General features: G+C 43.4%; 1 protein-coding gene across 1 annotated transcript in view; it reads left to right on the top strand.

The window, feature by feature from the left end:
• DOCK2 (dedicator of cytokinesis 2) overlaps positions 1-10,969 on the top strand; it is a 467,146-nt gene that overhangs the window by 355,065 nt on the left and 101,112 nt on the right. The window lies entirely within an intron of this gene.

The following is a 10,969-nucleotide window of genomic DNA, read 5'->3' as shown; positions in this document are numbered from 1 at the left end:
AAAGAGGGAGAGGATATATGTCTATATATATCTGATTTACTTCATTGCACAGCAGAACATTATAGAGCAATTATCAGTTCAATTCAGTCGCTCAGTTGTGTCTGATTCTTCGCGACCCCATAGACCACAGCACACCAGGACTCCCCATCCATCACCAACTCCCAGAGCCTACTCAAACTCATCTTCATTGAGTCGGTGATGCCATTCAATCAACTCATCCTCTGTCGTCCCCTTCTCCTCCTGCCTTCAATCTTTCCCAGCAGCAGAGTCTTTTCAAACGAGTCAGCTCTTCGCATCAGGTGGCCAAAGTATTGGAGTTTTAGCTTCAACATCAGTCCTTCCAATGAACACCCAGGACTGATCTCCTTTAGGATGGATTGGTTGGATCTCCTTGCAGTCCAGGGGACTCTCAAGAGTCTTCTCCAACAATTCAAAAGCATCAGTTCTTCGGTGCTCAGCTTTCTTTATAGTCCAACACATCCATACCTGACTACTGGAAAAACCATAGCCTTGACGAGACGGACCTTTGTTGGCAAAGTAATAAAGCAATTATACTCTAATAAAATAAATACAATAAGTTGAATTCAGAAATACAGCCTGGGTTTCAGACTTAGTTTTGCCACTTTCTCTTCCCTGGGAAGTCATTTAACCTCTTGGCATCTCAGTTTTCTGATCTGCAAAATGGGGATAATTATAATATCCATTTTATGGCATTTGTGTGTGTGTGTGTGTGAGGATAGACTAGTCACTCCTTAGATCATTGCTGGTACCTGGGAAGAATTCAGGCAATGGGAGCATTGCCATCTCCAGGTGCAGAAAACAAATGTAGCCTTGGACTAGAGAAGCATGTGCCTGGTGTCAGCCAGAAAAGAGGACCATTTTTCTCTTGCAGGCACATAGCTCAGCTTGTAGATTTCCTTCATCTTCTAACTGTGGTGATCCCTTCCATTTACAGAGCACTTGAAATTTTTTCACAGTTTTTGCATTTTGTAAGGTGTTATAATAGCTAACATGTATCACACACCTAGATTGTATACCTAGATGTATTATGCTCCCATTGTAAATACCTTAGATGTATTAACTCATTTAATCTTTGCAACAACTTTTTGATATGATAAAATGTTGTAACCCACATTTTATACATGAGGAAACTGAAACACAGAATACATGTTGTTATCGTTGCAGTACTTAGTGTTGTGTTACTAGCGAAAACCAGCAAAACCAGGCAATAAGTCTGTGTTCTTTTTTTTCTTTGCTTACTTCTTTATTGTATTTTTGTAAATTATGCAAATATGATATCACATCTACAAGAGACTTGGCAAATACAGAACAAACTTACATTTAGTTCTGTTACATATTACAATTATTTTTAAGTAGGTAAATTGAGACTTTTAGTTGGAGTTTTAATAGCAAACTCTCAAAACTGAATAGAATGAATATAGAGATAAGTGGAAGGATATAGTAGACCTGAAATACTGTTGTTGTTTTTTTTTTAAAAAAAAAAGGAAATTAACATGTGATACAGTAGGTACAGATTTAGTTCAACTTTCACAAAATTTTATGTTAGTGTCCATTATTTATTTTTATACCTTATTCAAAACACCGTATTGTATTTAACTGCATTGAGCAGCTTCAGCTGCTTGCAACAAATTCTGGTAAATTCTCTTTTCATTTTCATTGTATTACAAATATTTTCTAGTTTTCCTTGTTGTGGCTTCTTAAATACACCAGTGATTTACAAGTGGACATTTAATTTCCAAATACATGAGTTTTTAAAGTATTTTTAATATTAATTTCTCATTTTAATATTAATGTCTCATTTAAGAGTCCATGTTCTTAGTCTCTACTGCTTTATCCTGTGAAATAGGCTTGTGTTATGAAGTGCATTGTAAGGATGTTCAAACTGCTTATTTATTGGCTCAGATAACTTGAAGAGGCCCAAAGAGGTGACTTGCCCAAGGTCATGCAGCTAGTTAATGGAAGATTTCAACAAAAATTGGACAAATGGAACATACACCATGGTGTAAACCAGATCAGTATTTCCCAGAATGTAATTTTTTCTTCTCTAAAAATATGCAGCCTAAGCTCCATCCATTCATGTGGCCAAAGCACACTTCATATGTTGGTTGCCCTGTATGTTACAATATCTTCTTTTCCTTCCTTTCTTCTTCTCCCCCCTCCCTCCTTCCCTTCCTTCTTTCCTTTCTCCTTTGCTTCCTTCCTTTCTTCCCTATTGAAAATGAAAATGTTAGTCGCTCAGTTGTGTCCGACTCTTTGCCACCCCATGGACTGTAGCCCACCGGGCCCCTCTGTCCATGGAATTCACCAGGCAAGAATACTGGAGAGGGTTGCCATGCCCTTCTCCAGGGGATCTTCCCAATCCAGGGACCAAACCCAGGTCTCCTTCATTGCAGGCAGATTCTCTACCGTCTGAGCTGCCAGGGAAGCCGCTTCCTTTCTTCCTTCCCTATTACTTATATATTTTTATGATTTTCTGCTTTTCTAATTTCCCTGTGGTTGCTTATTATGTATGTATGTATTAGTCATTTATGATTTATCTGCTTGTTGGAGGAGGGAATGGAGTTTTCTGGATCTGAATGTCTCCTCCACTGTGTACTGCTTGTGTATGCAGACAGAGTGACATGTCTACTGCAAGAAATACCTCCTGTGAGAGCATTTTTCTTTTTGGTATGATGCAACATTCAGTAAGATCTGATGTATGTGGCATGGTTAATTTTTAAATGATCAAATGCTTTGCAACATTGTAAATGAACAAAATATGCCTAGGAACCCCTTTCCCCCTCCTCTATCTGCACTTTGATCTGGAAATCCAACATTTGGGGCGGGGGTGAGGGGTGGTGGTGAGGGGTGGTAGTTGGGGAGTCAGACAGATCCCTGAAGCTTCTCTAAATGGAGTCCATCAACACAAGCACACTGAGTGTCCTGGGCATCAGAGTCTAGCGGGTGGACAGGCCCATCCACGCCATGGTGCCAGAAGGCAGGGTGCTTACTGTCTTGTTGGTGAGACAGTAAGTTATGCCCATGGAAGTGTGACCAAATGCTGCAGCCACTATAGTGAGTTCAGAGCACAGGGAGGGCCCAGAGAAGTCAGGATTTACGACTGCCCAGGCTCAAATCCTGCCTCCACCATTTAATAGTCCCATCACCTCAGGTAAAGTTACTTAATCGCTCTGGACTCTGTGTTTCTCACTGTAAAATGGGATAATAATAATACCTATCACAAAGGATTTTTGCGAAGATCAAAATGAAATAATATGTATAAAGTAGTTAGAATAGTGTTTGGCATATAACAAGCATTTCGTAAATGTTAGCTGTTGTCTTAGCTCTCACATGCCTATGATCTGGGAATATCCACAGCACTTCACAGAAGAGACACACCTGGACCGGATCTCACCTGCCTTGCCAGTGACATACTTTGACATCTCATATCATCTCCAGCACACACGAGGCACGCAGTAGGGTCATAGAGCTGGCCCTAGAAAGCTGAGCGGAGAAGTTCTCGGTGTGTGCAGGGCCACTCCTGTCAGTTTGCTAATAATCGCTGACGCCCACTCCCCCTTTCTCCCACCATCATTAATTTTTGCCACCTACTTCCGTTTTTGTAGATCCCACCTACGCCAAAACCTGTCACCCAGACGGAGGCTTCTCCATGGGTTTTTACCAGCACGGCACGTCGAGTCCTGACGCTCACCCGGGCCACCGGGTTTCAGTCCCGGGAGACTGCCACACCCCTAACTAGAATCCAGAATTCACAGAGGGGCACTTGGAGGGGGCCGTGCCCCGACCGTGAGCTGGGATCCTCTGATGCCCTCTAACTTCTCGGTTCCATGATGCCCAGGACACTCATATATCTTCAATATATTTGTGTTGATTCAGTCCCTGTAGAGAAGCTTTAGGGATGTGTGTAAATCCCCAGCCACCACCCCTCACTCCCCCCACGAAATGCTTAATTCCTAGACTGAAGTGTAAGTGGAGGAGGGGAAAAGAGGTTCCTGGGCACATTTCGTTCATGTACAACATCGCGAAGAACTTGTGTGTTGTGCGGGAAGCCACATGAAGGCTCTGGGAAAAGGGCTTTCTCACTGCTACTAGAAGAAGGGCTCCCTTTCCCTGGCCAGCTCTTTTATCTCCATCTTCAAATTTTGACCAGTGGAATCAATTCCATCCTATTAACCACGGCACCAAGGGGAATGGGGGTCAGGGAGGCCCTCTCAGCCGTGGGCTTTCTCACTGGAAAGGGCACGTCCACCTCCAGTTGCCTCTTTTATTCACATCGTACAACCAGCGTGCGTGGGCTGATTGTCACACTGGAGTGTTCTCATCCCCAGGTCCTCCTGCCTCCGAGCTGCAAGGTGGCCGGGCAGCTCAGGATAATGACGACAGCACAACGGGCACTTATTAAGGACCCTTACGCACTGAGGCCCTGGGCCCCCAGATGCTCCGCATCTCATTTCATCTTCACATGCGGCTCATCACACAGAGAGGGTGGCTGAGGGTCCCAGAGGGGAAGCAACCCTCTCAAGGCCACAGCCTGGAGGAGCAGGAGAGTGGGAACGTGCCCCAGGCAGGCCTGCTCAGCTCCTGCAGGCGTCTGCGTGCGCCTTCCATTACTGCATCCCATCCAAGGACTAATGCGTGCGCTGCATGGGTTTATTTAGGAGATGAGACCCACAGGGACTCACGGTTGTCTCCAGGATTGAGCATTTGTTCTGATACATGGAGGCAAGTAGGAAGCTGGGAACCTGGGCCAGCGGCTACAGAGAGGCTTTGTGTGGAGCAGTTTTCAGCATACCAGCCTGGAGTCTGGCTCGCTTTCTGCCAGCTTCTTCCTACCTGCAGCAGCTGACTTCTCTTATATATGGCTTCTGCTGCCTCACAGAGTCATCTGTCCATGGCTTCTACTCAGGCCAGGGTCTGTTGCATTCTTCCTAGTTGCTCTGCTTTTGAAACGCCTAAAAGGATTTGATCTACTACTGTCCAGGCTAGGGTGCCCTCACTAGATCACCCTTAGGCTTCTAGCCAGCCTGTGGAAGGCTTGCCTGAGTCAAGAGTTGGTTCTGGGCCCAGTCAGCTGTGAGCAGAGCAGCAGGATGATGGGGACTAAGTGGGAAAGGGCTCCCTTGTGGGCATGAGGAGGAGCGTGCCCAGTGCTGAGAGACCGTGCAGGCTGCCTTCAAGGAGCCAGAATATCTGTATGGCTAACTGCAGATACTTTGAAGAAAGGCAAGCCTGAGATTGGGTGGACTCTGGTGCTTACTGGCTATGTAAATATAAGGAGTTTTGATATTTCCAGGGCTGAGTTTCCTCTTCTGTTAAATGGGTGCCAACATAACACCTACTTCAGTTTGTAGGATTAAATGAAACAATGTCTGTAGAGCACTTGGCACAGGGTATACACATGAAAACTATAATTCCCCCATCATTCTCATTATTAATGAGGTGAGCTCACACCTTGGATTGAATAGAATTACAGATATTTCTTGGTGGACCAAATAGCAGGGTGGTTAAATACTGAGGTTCTGAAGGCAGCTTCAGTTCAGCTCAGTTCAGTCTCTCAGTCATGTCCAACTCTTTGCGACCCCATGGACTGCAGCACACCAGGCTTCTCAGTCCATCACCAGATCCTAGAGTTTACTCAAAGTCATGTCCATTGAGTCAGTGATGCCCTCCAATCATGTCATCCTCTGTCATCCCCTTCTCCTGCCTTCAATCTTTCCCAGCATCAGAGTCTTTTCAAATGAATCAGTTCTTCACATCAAGTGGCCAAAGTATTTTAGTTTCAGTTTCAACATCAGTCCTTCCAATGAATATTCAGGACTGATTTCCTTTAGGATGGCCTGGTTGGATCTCCTTGCAGTTCAAGGGATTATCAAAAGTCTTCTCCAACATCACAGTTCAAAAGCATCAATTCTTTGGCACTCAGCTTTCTTTATAGTCCAACTCTCACATCCATACTGTAAAAACCATACCCTTGACTAGATGGACCTTTGTTGGCAAAGTAACATCTCTGCTGTCTAGGTTGGTCATAGCTTTTCTTCCAAAGAATAAACATCTTAATTTCATGGCTGCAGTCACCAGCTGCAGTGATTTTGGAGCCCCGAAAAATAAAGTCTCTCACTGTTTCCACTGTTTCCCCATCTATTTGCCATGAAGTGATGGGACCAGATACTATGATCTTAGTTTTCTGAATGTTGAGCTGTAAGCCAGCTTTTCACTCTCCTCTTTCACTTTCATCAAGAGGCTCTTTAGTTCTTCTTCTCTTTCTGCCATAAGGGTGGTGTCATCTGCATGTCTGAGGTTATTGATATTTCTCCCAGCAATCTTGATTCCAGCTTGTGCTTCCTCGAGCCCAGCATTTCTCATTATGTACTCTGCATGTAAGTTAAATAAGCAGGGTGGCAATATACAGCTTTGACGTACTCCTCTCCCTATTTGGAACCAGTCTGTTGTTCCATATCCAGTTCTAACAGTTGCTTCCTGACCTGCATACAGATTTCTCAAGAGGCAGGTCAGATGGTCTGGCATTCCCATCTCTTTAAGAACTTTCCATAGTTTGTGGTGATCCACACAGTCAAAGGCTTTGGCATAGTCAATAAAGCAAATAGATGTTTTTCTAGAACTCTTTTGCTTTTTCGATGATCCAGCAGATGCTGGCAATTTGATCTCTGTTCCTCTGCCTTTTCTAAATCCAGCTTGAACATCTAGAAGGTCACGATTCACATGCTGTTGAAGCCTGGTTTGGAGAATTTTGAGCATTATTTGATTAGTGTGTGAGATGAGTGCAAATGTGCAGTAGTTTGAGCATTCTTTGGCATTGCCTTTCTTTGGGATTGGAATGAAAACTGACCTTTTCCAGTCCTGTGGCCACTGCTGAGTTTTCCAAATTTGCTGGCATATTGAGTGTAGCACTTTCACAGCATCATCTTTCAGGATTTGAAATAGCTCAGCTGGAATTCCATCACCTCCACTAGCTTTGTTCATAGTGATGCTTCCTAAGTCCCACTTGACTTCACATTCCAGGATGTCTTGCTCTAGGTGAGTGATCACACCATCGTGATTATCTGGGTCATGAAGCTCTTTTTTGCACAGTTCTTCTGTGTATTCTTGCCATCTCTTTGTAATATCTTCTGCTTCCGTTAGGTCCATACCATTTCTGTCCTTTATTGTGCCCATCTTTGCATGAAATGTTCCCATGGTATCTCTAATTTTCTTAAAGAGATCTCTAGTCTTTCTCATTCTTCTATTTCTTTGCACTGATCACTGAGGAAGGCTTTCTTATCTCTCCTTGCTATTCTTTGGAACTCTGCATTCAAATGGGTATATCTTTCCTTTTCTCCTTTGCTTTTCGCTTCTCTTCTTTTCACAGCTATTTGTAAGGCCTCCTCAGACAACCATTTTACTTTTTTGCATTTATTTTCCATGGGGATGGTCTTGATCCCTGTCTCCTGTACAATGTCATGCACCTCTGTCCATAGTTCATCAGGCACTCTGTCTATCAGATCTAATCCCTTGAATCTATTTCTCATTTCCACTGTATAAATCATAAGGGATTTGATTTAGGCCATACCTGAATGGCCTAGTGGTTTTCCCTACTTTCTTCAATTTCAGTCTGAATTTTGCAATAAGGAGTTCATGATCTGAGCCACAGTCAGCTCCTGGTCTTGTTTTGGCTGACTGTATAGAACTTCTCCATCTTTGGCTGCAAAGAATATGATTGGTTTGATTTCGGTGTTGACCATCTGGTGATGTCCATGTGTAGAGTCTTCTCTTGTGTTGTTGGAAGAGGGTGTTTGCTATGACCAGTGTGTTCTCTTGACAAAACTGTATTAGCCTTTACCGTACGTTTGTTTAAATCCTACTTTTACATGTATTAGCTGGCTTCTTGGGAAAGTTAACTAAATTCACGTCTCTAAAATGAAAATGATTATCTAACTCAGAGAGCTAATGTGAGAATTAAAAATGAAAAAAAAAAAAAAAAACAGGAAGGCATCTATGCCGAGTACTTAGTGCAGAGCCTGGTGCTCGTTGGTACCTGTGACTATGGTTATTATTAACTTTTTTAGAGCCTGCTCAGCATCTCGGAGGAAATTCAGCAGGAAATATTAGGTTGATATTTGATTATGAATTTTTTGTTTGCAACAGTTCAAGTTCATTTTTTAAAGTAACAGAAAGAGTTGAGTGTGTTTTCATTACAACCCACTTCAACAAATTAATGCTTAAGCTTTAAGCACAATTTTTTTTTTTTTAGAAAATACAAAAGACATGCTTTTCCAAACCCATATTGGGAAATCAAACTCAAGTGATATTCTGATTTCCAAAGGATGGCTGCAGAAGAATCCAGAGAGAGGGAAGAGCCTTGGTTTACTGTCGTTCAGCCCCTATCTGCCACTAGTCCCTACCATCTGCACAGGGGGCTAATTAATTCTCGGTTATTGGACTGGCCTTTGCAAGGCAGAGACAGATTTAGGTTGACAATCAAAATAATAACTGTTACTGAAAGTACTGATAGTTTTATTACTGCTGCAAATGTGTAAAACCCCTCATTTTGGTATCATATTAGACAGTCTGAGATGTTTATACGTAATATGACAGCCACTCAGTGCCTTTCCATCTGGGGAATCAGATGCTAATCTTTAAGGAGAAAACATAAGTGTTTTTGCAAAGGCATACTAGCAAATGACAGAATAACAAAACCGAAGAGATCTCACTTTTGGCAGCCTGATGGGGTGGAGGATTCTGCGGGATTTTTATTTCCCGTCTTTACACAGTCCTGCTGGCTGCAGCTTGTCCTCTGACTGTCCATTCTGCTGTCAGGGGTCCCTGCCAGTAGAAGAATGAAGTCATCCAGAGGGGTCTGGGTGGCCGTAGCTGCCATGGTGCCTTTGTCACCCCGTGGCAGGCGCTCTGCTCAGCACTGACCATACATTTGCCTTTACACCCGTGAAAGGGGTTACGCTGCTGCTGTTTTGCAAGCAAGGACACTTAAATGTCAAGCATGATATTAACATGTCCCAAATCCACACTGCTGAGAAGTGCCAAAGCTAGAAAACACATCCAGCTGTGTGTGTGTGTGCAAATCTTGTGATCCGGACACCAGGATGCATTCCTGTCTTTGTTCCCTGAACATTTAGTGTTTGATGAACACCGGTCCAGCTTCCTTACAAGCAATGCCTGATGTAGCTATAGATGCCTTTCCCACAGTCGTGGCCCACCCAAAATATATCTGCCGCTTAGATGGACATTTCCTGTGCATCCTGAGAGCTTCCTTCTTCCTCATTCCCTGGGCTTTCTCTGGCTATAGGAGATTGCTCAGCCCACCTGCAGGGTAGACCAGAAATGCTAGGGACATAAAGTCTCTAGGAGCAACTTTCAACCAGCAATGGGCTGGCATTCATGGGAAACAGCCCAGGATACTTCTCATGTTCCAGTATGTTCAATACAGTCTCTCAGAAGCTCCCAAGGAGAACTGAGTCCCAGTTAGTACACAAAGCAATAACCTCCTAATAAACACTTGCTTTTTCTGGCTTCCCATGGGTAACCAAATAGACATTTCCTCTGGACCAGCCACTCAGTAGAGAAATTACTGATTGTCTACTATTAATCAAAACTTATAGACTATGGTACAGGTAAGGTCTGGCCCCTGCCCTCTTAGATCTTGCAAACACGTGCACCGTGCAGACTTGGCCACAGAAAGGCATGTAGCAGTTGGAAGGTAGTTGCAAAAATCCAGGAGAGAAATGATGGTGGCTTGGTTCAGTGGGCAGTGGGTGATGAGAAGTAATTGAATTTAGATGTTTTTTGAAAGTGATGCTAAGAGGTTTTGCTGACAGGTCAAGTGTAGATGTAAGAGAAAGGAAAGTTAAGGATGCTGAGTCCTCCCCACCCCTTGAGCAATTGGAAGAATGGAGTTGTTGTTAACTTAGATGGGAAGACGACAGAAAGAGGCAGGTAATAGGAGCTGAGCTTTTGACATGTATGTTTGAAATGCCTATTAGCCATTCAAGTGAGAGCACAGAGCTGAGAGCTGGAATGTAAGCTGGAGCTCAGGAGAAAGGCCAGGGATGAAGATATCAAATTTGGGAGTCAGAGGCATGTAGGTTGGAGAGTAGATGAGATTATGGAGTGCGTCTCTGATTTCAAGGCAAGTACAGTAGAGGAGACAGTCGTTATTGAATCACAATACAAATAGAAATAGAAATAGAAATAACTTCTTGTAGACGGTGATCCAGTCTGGGAAAGGCAGTTGCACTGACTGTCTTTTGGAGTCCTGAAAGATGCAACAGACCATGTCCTAAAGCATTTAGAAGGAGGTGGCATTCTATACAAAAGAACACAGCTGTACATTCCGAAAACCACCTGAAGCACAGATTAGCCATGAGAGATACTATTAGCACAGAAGGTGGGGCAGTCATGGAGGACATTCACTGTCAAAAGAAAGAGCTTGGACTTATCCCGTGGGCCTTGGGGGGCCATTGAAGTGGGCGATCCACAGGATTGGGGATATTCCACAGGGCAGGGCATTCTAGAGGTTGCAAGGGCAAGAGTTAAAGGCTACAAGGGCAGTCAGTAGTGGGGAAGGAAAGGAAGAGATGGATTGCAAGACATTCAAGAAACACAATTTAACAACAGATACAAAAATGTTCAATACACATAAGATTTGCTCAGCATCACCACTTCCAAGAGAAGGGCCGAGAAGAGGTATATATGGGAGACGCAAGGCATACATAGGAGAGTGGTCACTGAAACACTGTTTACAACAGGAAGTGCTGAGAAGCAACATAAAAGTCCGTCAGTGAAAGACTGATGAAAGAAACCATGATGCACCCATACGATAGAATGTTCTTCAGTGATTAAAAGGAATGATATGTATCTGAATTCATTGGCATGAAAGGAACACACAGTTTATTGTCAAGTAAAAGAGGCTGTGAAACAGAATTTATCACTTAAC

This window comes from Bison bison, unplaced genomic scaffold (genome assembly GCF_000754665.1).
Source record: "Bison bison bison isolate TAMUID 2011002044 unplaced genomic scaffold, Bison_UMD1.0 scf7180017864343, whole genome shotgun sequence".
Taxonomy (NCBI): Eukaryota; Metazoa; Chordata; class Mammalia; order Artiodactyla; family Bovidae; genus Bison; species Bison bison.
This window is presented reverse-complemented; position numbering and strand designations above follow the sequence as displayed.